Source organism: Taudactylus pleione, unplaced genomic scaffold (assembly GCF_031769625.1).
Source record: "Taudactylus pleione unplaced genomic scaffold, aTauple2 ptg000008l, whole genome shotgun sequence".
NCBI classification, from domain to species: Eukaryota; Metazoa; Chordata; class Amphibia; order Anura; family Myobatrachidae; genus Taudactylus; species Taudactylus pleione.
The window spans coordinates 1,255,398-1,268,874 of record NW_028284411.1 but is presented as its reverse complement, the minus strand read 5'-3'; positions in this window follow the sequence as shown (position 1 = coordinate 1,268,874).

Here is a 13,477-nt window from a genome sequence, read left to right as displayed (position 1 = left end):
CGCAGTGCCCCAAGTAGTTGTCCCCCCTGCAGTACCCCTAGTAATCCCCCCAGCAGTGCCCCTAGTAGTCCCCCCAGTAATCCCCCCCAGCAGTGCCCCTTGTAGTACCCCTTGCAGTGCCCCTAGTAGTAGTACCCCCCCAGCAGTGCCCCTAGTAGTAGTACCCCCCAGCAGTGCCCCTTGTAGTACCCCCTGCATTGCCTCTAGTAGTAGTACCCCCCCAGCAGTGCCCCTAGTAGTAGTTGTACCCCCCAGCAGTGCCCCTTGTAGTACCCCCTGCAGTGCCCCTAGTAACCCCCCCCCAACACACACACAAAAAAAACAACAACTTCCACTTACCTTAATCTCCGCTCTGTCGTCTGCTCCTCCATCCGGCGTTCTCCCGGGCCGGCCCGCTCTGCATGATGGGAGAGATATCAAGTCGTCTCTCCCATCAGCCACTGCAGGAGCCGGAAGACGGAGGCTCCGGCGGTGGGAGCAGCAGCCAATGAGCGTCTGACTGACTCTCATCAGCTGCTAAAACAAACACACAGCTGCCGGCACCAGCGGCTGTGTGTTTGTGCTGTGTAGTATGGACGGCACTTATGTGTATTCCACACTACCACCCTGCCCCAAGCTGATGCAGCAGCACTGACTGTGCTGCTGCATGCAGTAGAATGGCCGCAGCTGCAGAGCGCCCTCCTCCCTTCTCGGCAGGGTCACACCAACCCTGTGTGGGGACCCTCTGTGTGTGGGGGCCCAGGGACAACCGCCCCTGTTGCCCCCCCCCCTTAATCCAGCCCTGATCCCCAGCAGCAGCAGGCCTAGTGCTGAATGATTCTTCTGCGGAATCCTGGATGGGGAAGGAGTCACCTAGCCTTCACAAATTGGATGCAGGACTACCTCCGATCATTACTGTGGATAATGAGGATGGTAGACATTGCAGGTGCTGGGATCTAGATGAGAGAAGGGAGCTAGCTGATGCTTTATGCTGCTTGTTATTTTTGTAGCACCAGTTTCTGAAGTTAAGTTAAGTTGTTGAGTTTGCTGTAAATTACATACCAGGGGGGAGGCTCCTAGATGGTTAATGTCCCTACCTCTACATAGGTACCTCTACTCTACTGGTTTTACAAATGCTACAGATGGCTTGACAATTGTTGTTAGGATTTGGGTAAAAATAATTCCACACATAAGAGGTGCATTTGTTGGTCCTATGCCCAGACATGACAACGTCCTTCCTCTTATCAGGGCCAAGAGCTGCTTCCACTGGTGCCTGACTTACACAAAAATGTTGATCATTTTTTTGTGTCGACCATTTGTGTCAACCTTTTGACCCTGTTGACCTTTTGAACCTGTATATCTTCATCCCTTTGTGTGTCGACTTTTTGTTCCTGTCTACCTATTGACTGTACCATCCTTTTAATGTAGATCTTTTATACCAAACCCTAAATTGAGAGCTGACATACAGTACCTAGAGCATGGTACAAAGATAACATAATTGTAAAAATCTACATTGTCACTGGTGTGTTTAGGAAGGATTTATAAATGACAGGCAGCCCAAAGGGCAAACATATAAAGTCGAAAAGTTCCTAAGAAAGTTTAAGAAAATAAAAGAGAAAAATAATAACCTGTGAGACACGTGCAGTGCAAAGTCCTTCAGTATCGTCAATGTATCATTTTTGGGACCGATCAGAAACAAGTGCATATTATAAATAAATATCATTAATTTTGGCCATAATAATTGTCTTTCATATAGTCTATGCATATATTGTTCCGTGTAGTTGTAGACAATAATAGGGCACACTTTACTTACTCCTTCTAAAATGTCTGTGAGACTACCAATTTTGGCAGTGGGTGTGGCGTTCGCACAATGGCGCAAATTATGGTATTACCTTGATGGAGGCTGGGCTACAATGGCGCGATGAATGATGCCGCCCCACCCACACCTCTCAGCGGTATGCAGTCAAGAAGCCGACGGTCGAAAGGCCGGCCGCCGCCTTCCCATCTGTCATATCCCGGCAAGGTACTAATGATAGGCGTCAAAATCCAGATGCCTATCATTAGCCCTACGCTGCGAGAACGATGCTCGGCATACCGAACAAAAGTAAGCTGGGCAGCGGACAGCCGCGGGGGCGGAGGGTTAGGTAAGGGGCTCCTGGGAGGGTTAGGGTTAGGCTAGGGGAAGGGGGGGGTTAAGGTTAGGCACCCCTGGGGGGAGGTTAGGTTTAGGCACCTTCCAGGGAGGATTAGGGTGCGAGGAGGGGGGGTTAGGGTTAGGCACCCCTGGAGGGAGGTTAGAGTTAAGCACTTGGGGGGGAGGTTAGGATTAGGCACCCCTAAGGGAGGGTTAGGGAGGGAAGGTTAGGGATATATTAGATACTTACCCTGTCGGTATACATCCGATGACTGACGTCCGGCGGGATATAATCCCGATTCCCTCTCAGCTGTAGACTCCCCTCCATGGGTCTCTGGAACTTTCAGTGATCACATTAATAAAGTAGTTACGGGATGGTATTATGTTTTAGGGTTGACCTATAACCCGCTTCCCTGTATGTTATATACATGTACAGTATACTGTGTACGTTATTATGTGCAGTATTTGGCAAACATAAGAGATGGAAATTGTCTGACACAATTCTGTGTATAACGGTCTCCAGTTTCAGTAGATCTTTAATATATGGAATTCCCTTGTCCAAACACTTACTGTACCCCTGAGTCCAAACACTTACTGTACCCCTGAGTCCAAACACTTACTGTACCCCTGAGTCCAAACACTTACATCTGATTCACTGAACTGATAACTATTTGTATACAACAAACAGCGCCTTATTAATATCATGGTCTTTCTAATTACTGCGCAATATCCTGCGAAGGCTTACTGTGCCCGTCTTCAGGGTCCCAATAATCGTTCCAGTATGTGCTATTGTAAGTAGAGTTTGTTAATATAATAAGCAAGCGATTTGCATTCTGTAGATAAAGGACCTCACAATAGAAAATTGTTGATTCATCTAAATAAAAGAAACTTTCTCAGCGCTATCCCGGCTCCGTAAAGTTGTTTTATTACTAGGTCTGTGCTGTGTTCAAAATAAATCTCAAGGTAACGCTGAGAAGGGAGTAAACCGGATTAGTTTAATTATTTTTATATACTGTAAAGCAAATTGTTTGTTTGTTTTTTTGTCAAACTTATTCCCAAATGTTTTATTCTTGGTGATAACAGAAAAACAATTATTTGAAGTTGTTTATTTCAGTTTTTTGCTGCCCAACGCCCGCGGGATGCACTTTGGTGAGGATCGCCGTACTGTAACTCCACACTGTTACATGAACTGCTCCATTAGCGGGCTGAAGTTCAAAGCTGCCAGAGGACGCAGCTGTTATCATTGATCATTAAATCCATCCTTGGGGATCCGGTTTTGATAAGACTTGTATAAAATACATGAGTGTCATACGCTATAGAATTTGTTTTGGGAAAATAGTATTTGTGTACAATTGAAGCTTCATTGTGGAATTTTCTTATACGTTTGATTTTTGCAGATGACGGACCTCAAAACAGTTTGGATATTTAATAAAGTCAGGACTTTGCACAATTGTAGATATCAATAAATATTATTTTCTGCAGCACTTTTTGTTATTTCAGTGCACGCGGCCAAAAGCTGACAATGAATGGTGCATAGTCTTTCAGGAAGGGAGTCAACGCACATAATTGGTCATGGTTTGGGGAGAACAGAGAATACTTTGGGTTGAAGAGGTGTATTGTGAATGTAGCTTTAATCCTACTGATTTCCCAATCTGGAATATTGGCTCGTTATAGTATTATAATGCTGCCGCTGCTATTGCCAAATAGTAGCCTGGCTGCCGAGGGACGGAGAAGACGGTTGGAACTTATATTTAAAATGCACCCACTAAACGGTAAAATTTAACAATTTACAATACCAACTATATAGATAAAATGCATTATTCTTTGTTATCATGACTTTCCAGAGCAGCTTTGTTAAAAAACAAATCATTACCAACCCAAACTACTAGAGGTAGGTGTGGCTCCTTCCGAAAATTTAGGTAAGTGTGCTAATGACACAGTATCAGATAGAGGACAAAAAGCTCAAATTACCTTCCATTAAGCAACTGTGACATCACTGTCTCAGATGGAGAAGCACCCCCTTCCTAATGTATCAACTCTCTGCTAAAGAGCGAAAGAGAGCAGGACATAGGGCCTGATTCAGACCCACTCGCGAACGGCTGTCCGCTCGCAAGTGGGTCGATGTTCTGCACTGAGCATGCGCACGATGGAGGGAGCTCCGTCGTGCGCATGCGCCAGACGCGACGAGCGAAGGAAAGTCCTTCGCTCGTTGTGTCTGATCAAAGGGGGCGTGCTGTCGATGTTGATTGACAGCACGCCCCCTTTGGTAGGCGTGCCGGGGGCGTGCCTCCCTGACGGGGGCGTTCCCACTAGTGATGTCAGTGGGAGTGATTTTGGCTCTGATAGAGCCAAAATCACTCCGGAGTTTGCGGTTGAAAACCTCAACCGCAGGCTCCGGCTCGCAATTTCGATGGTTGCGATGGTCTCGACCATCGCGGCCATCAAAATGCACGCTCGTATAGCCTGTGGGTGGTGACCCACAGCTATACGAGCGTCCTGAAGGACGCTCCATTTTCATGGAGGCCGGCCCTCATTCAGAGCGTGCGGCTCTGCTCAGAGCGTACGGCTCTGAATGAGGGCCACAGTTTTAAAACTCCAGGTATTTTACAAGGCATTCGTGTCTGTAATACTGTAATAAATATATTTTTCCTAGTTAATATTTTTTTCATCGTTAATTGTCTCTATTCCATAATTCCTAAAAATTCTTCGATGCAGAAATCACACTTGGTGAAGGACAGAATGTGTGGGACCACGTGGGTTAATAAAGAACTGTACAGAGTATTGTGCACAGGTAGCTCGGATAACGTGTACTACCACCTATTAATCAGTTGTTTGGAGATGACATACGCATGGAACATTGGAAAGTCCAAATAAATGAGAGGCTGAGCCTTCGTCAGGCACCTCAGTGAAATAAAACCTATCCCAGGAGATGTAGGGGACTCTGATAAACCGCAGCGCTGAATCCGAGCACAGCTGGCGTATCCCTCGCAGACGCCAGGCTCCCAACAGTCAGAATTAAAAGCTTCAGAAATCCTGTATCTTGTCTTAGGCAAATCCCAGCAAACAAACGTCTGGAATGGGTGAGAGGATGAAGCAATCCAGGAGGAGCACATTTCTGCTGCCGAGAATTTCACATTTCATTCTAAAAGGTCTTAAAGTAGCAGCTCAGAGATAAAACAGCAACAATCAATGTTTGGTGCGGGATGCCGACGCTCGGGAACGCCGTCATCCCGACAGGGTTAGGATACTGTCACCTGCCGTTCAGTATCCTAACTCTCCCCCACACCCTACCCCTAACCCTCCCTCCACGCTGCCTGAACCTAACCTTCCCCCTAGTGCCTGAACCTAAGCTCCCCCCAGCACGATAAACCTTCCTTATCTACTTTTATTATCCGCTCCCCGGGAGATGCCTGGAGAGCAGACACAGGTGGTCGCATCGGGGGCGGGGATGGATTCCTACGTCATTAGGCCCCGCCCCAAGAATAACAGGAGCATGAGGAGGGCGGGGGCTAAATTCCTGTGTTCTCATCATTTAGCCCAGCCCCCTCCATACGGAACAGTGATTCACAGCAATTATAGGCGGGATGCAAGGGATCCAGATACTCCTCTGAGGGTGCGGGGAGGATCCCTGAAAATTCGGGAGCCTCCCTCCACTTCCGGGAGAGTAGGTAAGTATGCCCTAAACCTAACCCTCCTCCCCTAGTGCCTAACCCCAAACCCTAACATTTCCCCTAACCCCAGTACTTACCGTCAGGATTCTGACAGGTGTTGGGATTCCGACACTGGCATTCTAAGTGCCAGCATCACGACTGTCGGTATTATAACCGCGTCCCGTTTAATTGACTACAGGCAGAAGGGTCTATTTACCAAGCCTTGGATGGAGATAAAGTGAACGGAGATAAAGTCCCAACCCACCAGCTCCTAACTGTCATTTTTCAAACACAGACTATGACATGAAAGTTAGGAGCTGATTGGTTGGTACTTTATCTCTGTACACTTTATCACCATCCAAGGCTTAGTAAATAGGCCCCTGAGTATAACATATTAGTGACAAACACGGCCAGGCATCCACGTGCTGCACTACGAATGCCTACTGAGCCTTCATCTTCAGGCAAATCAAGCCCTTCGCCATCACCCGGGTGTAGAAAATGGGCCTGATTCAGAGATGGACGCTAATGCGATCGCGGCTGCGATTTCATATGCAACGCGGCTGCGTAAATATGCTAATAGTTACAAAGTGTACCCGGGCATAAGGACTCCAACGGCTGCCTTCTCATGTGCGTGCGATGTCGCCTACCTGCGTAAATATCAATAACGTCGGCGCACATCGAGCGGCCATCTTGCCCTGGCGGCAGGTCTGACCAGCCGCACTCAGCAGCTCTCCCGACACGCAGAGGTCTCTCATGCTGCGTAAGAGATCGCAAGTGCTAATTTATGCACGCACATATACCGGCGTTTAGACGGTCAGACACGCCTGCGCTTTATTGACCACCCCCTGTCACCACCCCCAAGCGCTGACGACCTGTCACTCACTTTGCGATGGATTCCTCTGTGCGGCCGCAATGGCAGCGCATGCGCAATGCTGCTTATACGCATGTGCGATGGCAAACAATCAGTCCATCTGCGTGCGTAATCGCCATTGCCTCCATCTCTGACTCAGGCCCAATCTGCGGCAATGGAACTAAAAAGTTCAATGAAACAAAAATGTCTTTCTATGAACGTGTCGGTCTTTCCTAAAGCTGTGACAAACTATATCAATCTCTGCTACAGGCGGTTTAGTGTAAGCTGCGCACGATGGTCCTCCGATCAGAGCCGAGTCATCTGCTAATAGGACTTTTGTGGCGTCCCGTATTATACCAGGATGGAGATGTAGCTGGTGCTTGGCGTCTTCCCTCCCACTGTCACAGGACTGGATAGTGGGGGAATAGAGCACATTAAAAACAGTGACAGCAATGTAGCATAGAATGAGTGTGCACATGATATATGGCTGGAGTGGGCTGGGCGCTGCTTCTGACAGCTTATAGTCTATACATCCTGGGGATACGGTTAAAGTCAGGACGGTACTTGGGACAAGGAGAAGAGGAAGATGAGAGAGTCAGGTGGCTTTCCTTAGGCTTCAGAGAAAAGTTGGTTATTAATAAAAAATATAAGGCTTTGGGCCTGATTCAGAGCCGGACGCTATTTGCGCTCGCTCGTCCAGAAAAAGGGGCTGGCTATTTAAATTAACCGTTCTCTCTTTGCGGTCTGTTCACGGGGCTAGGGGTCAGCGGGTTCGGTTCTACTCGGTTCCGTTCGGTTTTAAAAAACGAATCTTATTGGCTATCCAATACTCGTGACAGCTGATAAGCCAATAAGCCAATAAGATTTGGTTTTTAAATCCGAACAGAACTGAGTAGAACCGAATCCGCTCACCCCTCACGCCTCTATGTCTGAACGAGCGAACAAAACATGCGAACGTAATTTTGAAAAAAACACCCCCTGGCCGCTCACATCATACGTCATGTCCGCTATTTATTAGATTAATCGAGTACATTGGACGGCGTATGAACTGCTCGCTATTCTTGTGGTTGGTTTTTCCTACCACAATCATGCGAGCAGTTCTAACTATAAAACAACCAAGTGACGTGGTCGATGACGCTGCTTTAGTAATTATGCACACCCTTTAAACGCCCGTTTTGACCTTTAGGCGCGCAAGCGTTCGGATCTCCACTCCCCGTTTTCAAGCACCTTCCCCTGTTACCACCCACAAACGCCTCATTCTGACGCTATTTAGCGAGCACACGATTTTCGGCCGCACTGACTGGTTCACGCATGCATATTAAAATCCGTACGCATGCGCAGTTGTGCGAACATCGGTCAGAACGAACGAGTGGCCGCTTACGAGCGGCTCTGAATCAGGCCCTTTGTCTGTAGGCAGGAAAAGAGTCTAATACTACAGTCTGCCAATGACCGTCACCTCCCCTTCCCCCCGTAACCACATCTCACTCCCGACTCTAGGATTTCTCCCGTGCTGCCCCGCACCACTACATCGATCTCCCATGGTACATCAGAATATCACCTAGCCTGCACTGCTTCAAACGTGCCCTGAAAACCCCATCTTAACCTTCCATCGCGTAGGTTACGCCACTGCTTTTCATCGCCCATTGGCATGTAAGCTCTTATGATCAGGTCTCTCCTTTCTCCTGGTTCTCCACCTACTACTCGTGCCAATTGGCAAAACCCTTCACCTCATCTCTGGGCGGCGCAACTTTTCAGACCACCTTAAAACCTAGTTGCGCCCATGGGCACTGATCTCCGCTTGCGCTGAATACTCCACCTCGCACCTCTTACATCTGTAGCTGTGCTGAGAATTGTAGTTCCATGTTTTATTGTACACTGTAGTGTACTGTGGGCCTGATTCAGACCCTCTGGCAAGCCGCCGCTCGCTCGTTCCTGGCCGATGTTATGCAATTGTGCATGCATATGCATCGAAGTACGCGTGCGCGAACTAGTTCAAGTGATCGGGAAGCGCTCGCTCGCCCAGCAAACACAACCCAGTGGAATGAGTGACAGGAGAGGCCGTTTGTGGGTGGTAACAGGGGCAGGACACTGGAAACGGGGGAGTGGAGGTGCGAACGCAGGTGTGCCTGAGCATCTTAACGCCATTTTCAGAGATGTGCACAAGTGGGTGTCTTATGAATGGCTGGTGGGCATCAGCATACACAAAGTGATTGCTCGCCAAGACATAGTGGGCGTGCTTATGTAATAACCAGCTATATGAGGTATTATGTCTGACTCGGCATTACACAGGCAGACACCCAGTATTTTCTGTAGCTGCTGAAGAGGTCAGCAGCAGGTCACATGACCAGTGTCACATGGTCAGACATACTGTATGACAGTTGGAAGCGAGCGGCAGTTGATAAGTGAGTGCCTAAGGTAATGTTTGGAGAGCAGGACGCTGCCGATGGTGGTAAAAGGCTCCTGACAGGAACCCGCGTGTGAGCCGAGGTAGCAGACGGCCCCAGAAGGCGGGGAGGTGCTTAGTGGACCAGCCCTTCAGCCTGCAGAGGGATAAATAGGCCGCAGCTTAGGAGGACTGATAGCTGGAGCGGTCACTGCAATAGTGATAATTCAACAAATATTGAAGAAGTGAAGCTCTGTGAGTATAGTGCTCCCCCACTTTCCTCTATAGTGACAGAACTATTGATTAAGTGAGGAAATAGAGACTAAAGGAAACTGATCCAAGAAGCTACAAAGGGGCCCCTAGGTGAAGAATAATATGATACTGAGCCAGAGGTTAATGTGAGCAAGTAAGCTCTCAGGGCCTGATTCAGAGCCGGACGCTCTGACAGAGCGCTCGCTCTGAATCAGGGCCGGCCCTCTGGTTTTTCAGAACGGCCTCCTGGCCGCTCGCATAGCTGTGGGTGACAACCCACAGCTATAGCGAGCGGCCATGATGATGGTCACGATGGTCAAGACCATCGCGACCATCGGGCTTGCGACAAGACCCTTGTGGTAGGGTCTCGTTGCCACAAGCCCTAGAGTGCTTTCGGCTCAAACAGAGCCGAAAGCACTCCCACTGACATCACTTGTGATGTCAGTGGGGCCGGCCCCAGACGGTAGGCGTTCCCATGGGAACGCCTCCATCTGGGCAGCCACGCCCCCGGCACGCCCACCAAAGGGGGCGTGCTGTCACTCAACATCGACAGCACGCCCCCTTTGGTACGAGACTGGAACGACGGTTTGCCCGTCGCTATCCGGGTCCCGCGCATGCGCACAACGTAGCCGGCTCCGTCATGCGCATGCGCACTGGGCCACCATCGACCCGCTTGCGAGTGCATAGCGCTCGCGAGCAGGTCTGAATCAGGCCCACAGCTCACCTGGCCGTGGCAGGAAATACCTGAGGGCTGTGGTACAGTTAGTTCTGCATGTAGCCGTGCTGAGCTCCAATATTACCTCAGGAAAGGGAGACTTATTCACAGCAGCACTAACAGCAGCTGCGCACACACACTGAGGCTATATCAGAACAGTCAGTATAAACTGTGATAGACAGACTCTTGCGTCAGACGTTACCTTAACTGATCAGAATAAAGCATCTTAAGGAGAGGAGCCGTCAACCGCCATTTTATACTTCTGCAACAAGTTTTACCAGTGTAATTCCCAAAATGACCCTCAGCCTAGGGCTGCTACAGTACGTAAAAAGTCAGGATACAGCTTTGACAGGAACACTTAAAGTGTATTTTGCTAAAGTTTCCTTATTCACCAGCCAGTTCATCTTTCGTTTCTTTATTCCGTAATGTGCACCAACGAAGGCCTGGCCAGGCAGGACTGCCAGGTTTAGCCGGGGTATAGTGTATTACTAATGAATTGTATTTGTATATATGATGGGTAGAGTTAAGCTAGTCTCTATGGTTATTTAATGTGTGCAATTGAAGGTTCTAATACACTGTAAACCTTATATAATTCTATTTCTGGGGTATTAATAGTAGCAAAGTGTAGAGTTAGTGTAAAGATATAGGAAGCATGGTTACCGTTTCTTAGAGCATACATGATCATAAGTTAGTGTTGCACTTTAATTGAAAGTCTTCCCATATCGGTTAGACTAGACATTTAATGGTCATTTCAATTCACAATTCCTGAAATGTACATATGTGACGCATGTATATCCTATTTGTTGCAATAGTTTGCTGTGGCAGATTAACTGTTACTTAAAGACATATTCAAGTAAGGAAATAAAAGGAAAACCCCCACTGTTGAGGAGTTCCTATTTAATAAAGCGATTGTGGGTTTACACTGTGTCAGTTGCTGTGTTGGGAATGGGGACCACCTGCCTCTCTGCTGGGGCGTAGGCAAGAAGGAAAACCAGCAACAACTTAACATTTAAAAGTTCCATACTACAGAATCTAACCACACGTGGTATAACACTTTTGCCATGCGATTGCCTGCCTTGCTGGGCGTGGATTTGCATACGCTGGGAGCGAGCGTCCGCATCTAGTGAGCGGGTCTGAATCAGGGCCTTTGTGTCATGTACTGTCCTGCTGTTCACCCACTGTATGGCGCTTTAGGTCCCATGTGGTGCCCTATAAATAAAGTTTATAATAATATTAATAGGTCACAGCAGGGACAGGGAAAAGAGAAGTTCATGAAGTGTAGAAAACACGTAGCGAGGGAGAGAATGGACGCTGATGTGAGAAGGATGTGAGACGCTGATGTGAGAACTTGATGGAACGCTGTGGGATGAGGTTAGAGCGTGAACGGACACAGGAGGATATATTGTGCAAGTCAATAATAAATGTGTCCTACACCAAAAGAAAAAATAAAGACATGTTTAGGAACATGAGGAACACACACAACCTGCTAATACAATGCAGTATCCACCTCATCGTCCCACAGCGGCTGGAGCGTCAGCAGTGCACTAACAACACATTAGATCAATATTCCCTTCAATCTGAAGCTGCATAGTAAAAAGTCCTTTATTGTGAGAGAAATCCTCTTACAGCTGGGAGCCGGTGGGAAGTGCACTTTATCTAAGTACTGCTACATAGGATGAGGTCCAAGGAGAGGCGCATTCATTTACAAAGTGCATCCACGCGCTCTTACCACTGAGACTGCCATTTTCAATTTAAAATAGATTTGTATTCTAAAAATTACCCCCAACGAAGTTACTCAGATCATGGGAAATGCACCCGCTGTCATTTATTTTATATATCGGAGGAATAATTATTAATTATTAGTGATTCATCTGTATGTCCTTTCACTGTATTGGGTTCTAGTCGCAACAAACAGTGTAATTTGTTACCAGTCTTTTTGAATGAATTGCCCTTTTTTGAATCACCATCAGTATTGTATCACCATGACATCCAAGCAATACTCAGAAAACTCTGGCAGATGCACTAAGCTCTGAGAAGTGATAAACTGGAGAGTGATAAACTATCAACCAATCAGCTCCTAACTGTCATTTTTCAAACACAGGGCCTGATGCAGAGCCGGACGCTATTTGCGCTCACTCATTCAGAAAAAGGGTCCGGATATTTAAATTGAGCGCTTGCTCTTTGCGGTCTGTTGACGCCTCTATGTCTGAGCGAGCGAACGAAACATGCACTCGCAATTTTGTAAAGACTCCCCCTGGCCGCTCGCATCCTACATCATCTCCGCTGTTTATTAAATTAATCGAGTACATCGAAAGGCATCTGGACTGCTCGCAGTGCTTGTGGTTGGATTTTCCTACCGCAATCATGCGAACAGTTCAGGCTAGGAGACAACCAAGTGATGTGGCTGATGACGCTGCTTTGTTAATTATGCACACCCTTAAAATGCTCGTTTTGACTGTTTGGCACGCCTGCGGTCAGATCTCCACTCCCCGTTTTCAAGCACCATCCCCTGTTACCACCCACAAATGCCTAATCCTGTCACTCAAATTAGCAGGCACTCGCTGTTTTGCGAGCGCCCGATTTCTGACCGCAATGACTGGTTGGCGCATGCGCATTATGACCCATACGCATGCGCAGTTGTGCGAACATCGCTCGGAGTGAACGAGCGGCTGCTTACAAGCGGCTCTGAATCAGGCCCACAGCCTGTAACATGACAGTTAGGAGCTGAGCGCTCGATTCAGACCCGCTCACTACATGCTTTCGCACGCTAGATGCGTATGCAAATTTTGGCAAGGCGAGCGATCGCACGGCAAGGCATCAGCATGCCCGCTATGTTTTAGCGTGCGATCGTACTGTTTATGCAAACGTCCACCAGCCTGTCTGAAGACGCCCTCTTAAACACATCATCTCCAGGAAGTGTACGCAACCATCGGTACATCGAGTACCATCGGAAGCGAACGCAGCGCTTGTGGCTGACCGTACCCTACTGCATGCACTGCGAGCGCTTCAGTGTGTAATACAACCAGGTGACGTGTACTATGACGCTGAGTCTTAATTATGCCCCTGTCACCATCCACAAATGGCTTCTCCTGTCACGCAGTCAGCCGGGCAGTCTATGTGCAGCGAGACCAATCACTTGCACTGGTTCGCGCACTGCGATGCGTACACTTGCACAGATTGCAAAAAATCGTCTGCGTGCGAGTGTCTGACAGTTTATCACTTTCCAATTTATCATTTATCACAGAGCTTAGTACATCTCCCCCTCGGAGCTATGCGAGTTATCGCCCCGGAGGCCGCCATACAAATATGCTGCACATGCGTGGGGCCTCGGTTCCAGGTTCTAGTTTCACTTTAAACTGACAAAAAATAAATGAAACAAAGATTTTAAAAAAGAAAACAAGAAATATTTTATAGTGAAAACATAACAGATGTAACATAAAATATACATTATATCTATATCCAAGGGGCGTAGGCATTTTGTACAGAAATACCACTTGTAGAGCGAGTAAATTGC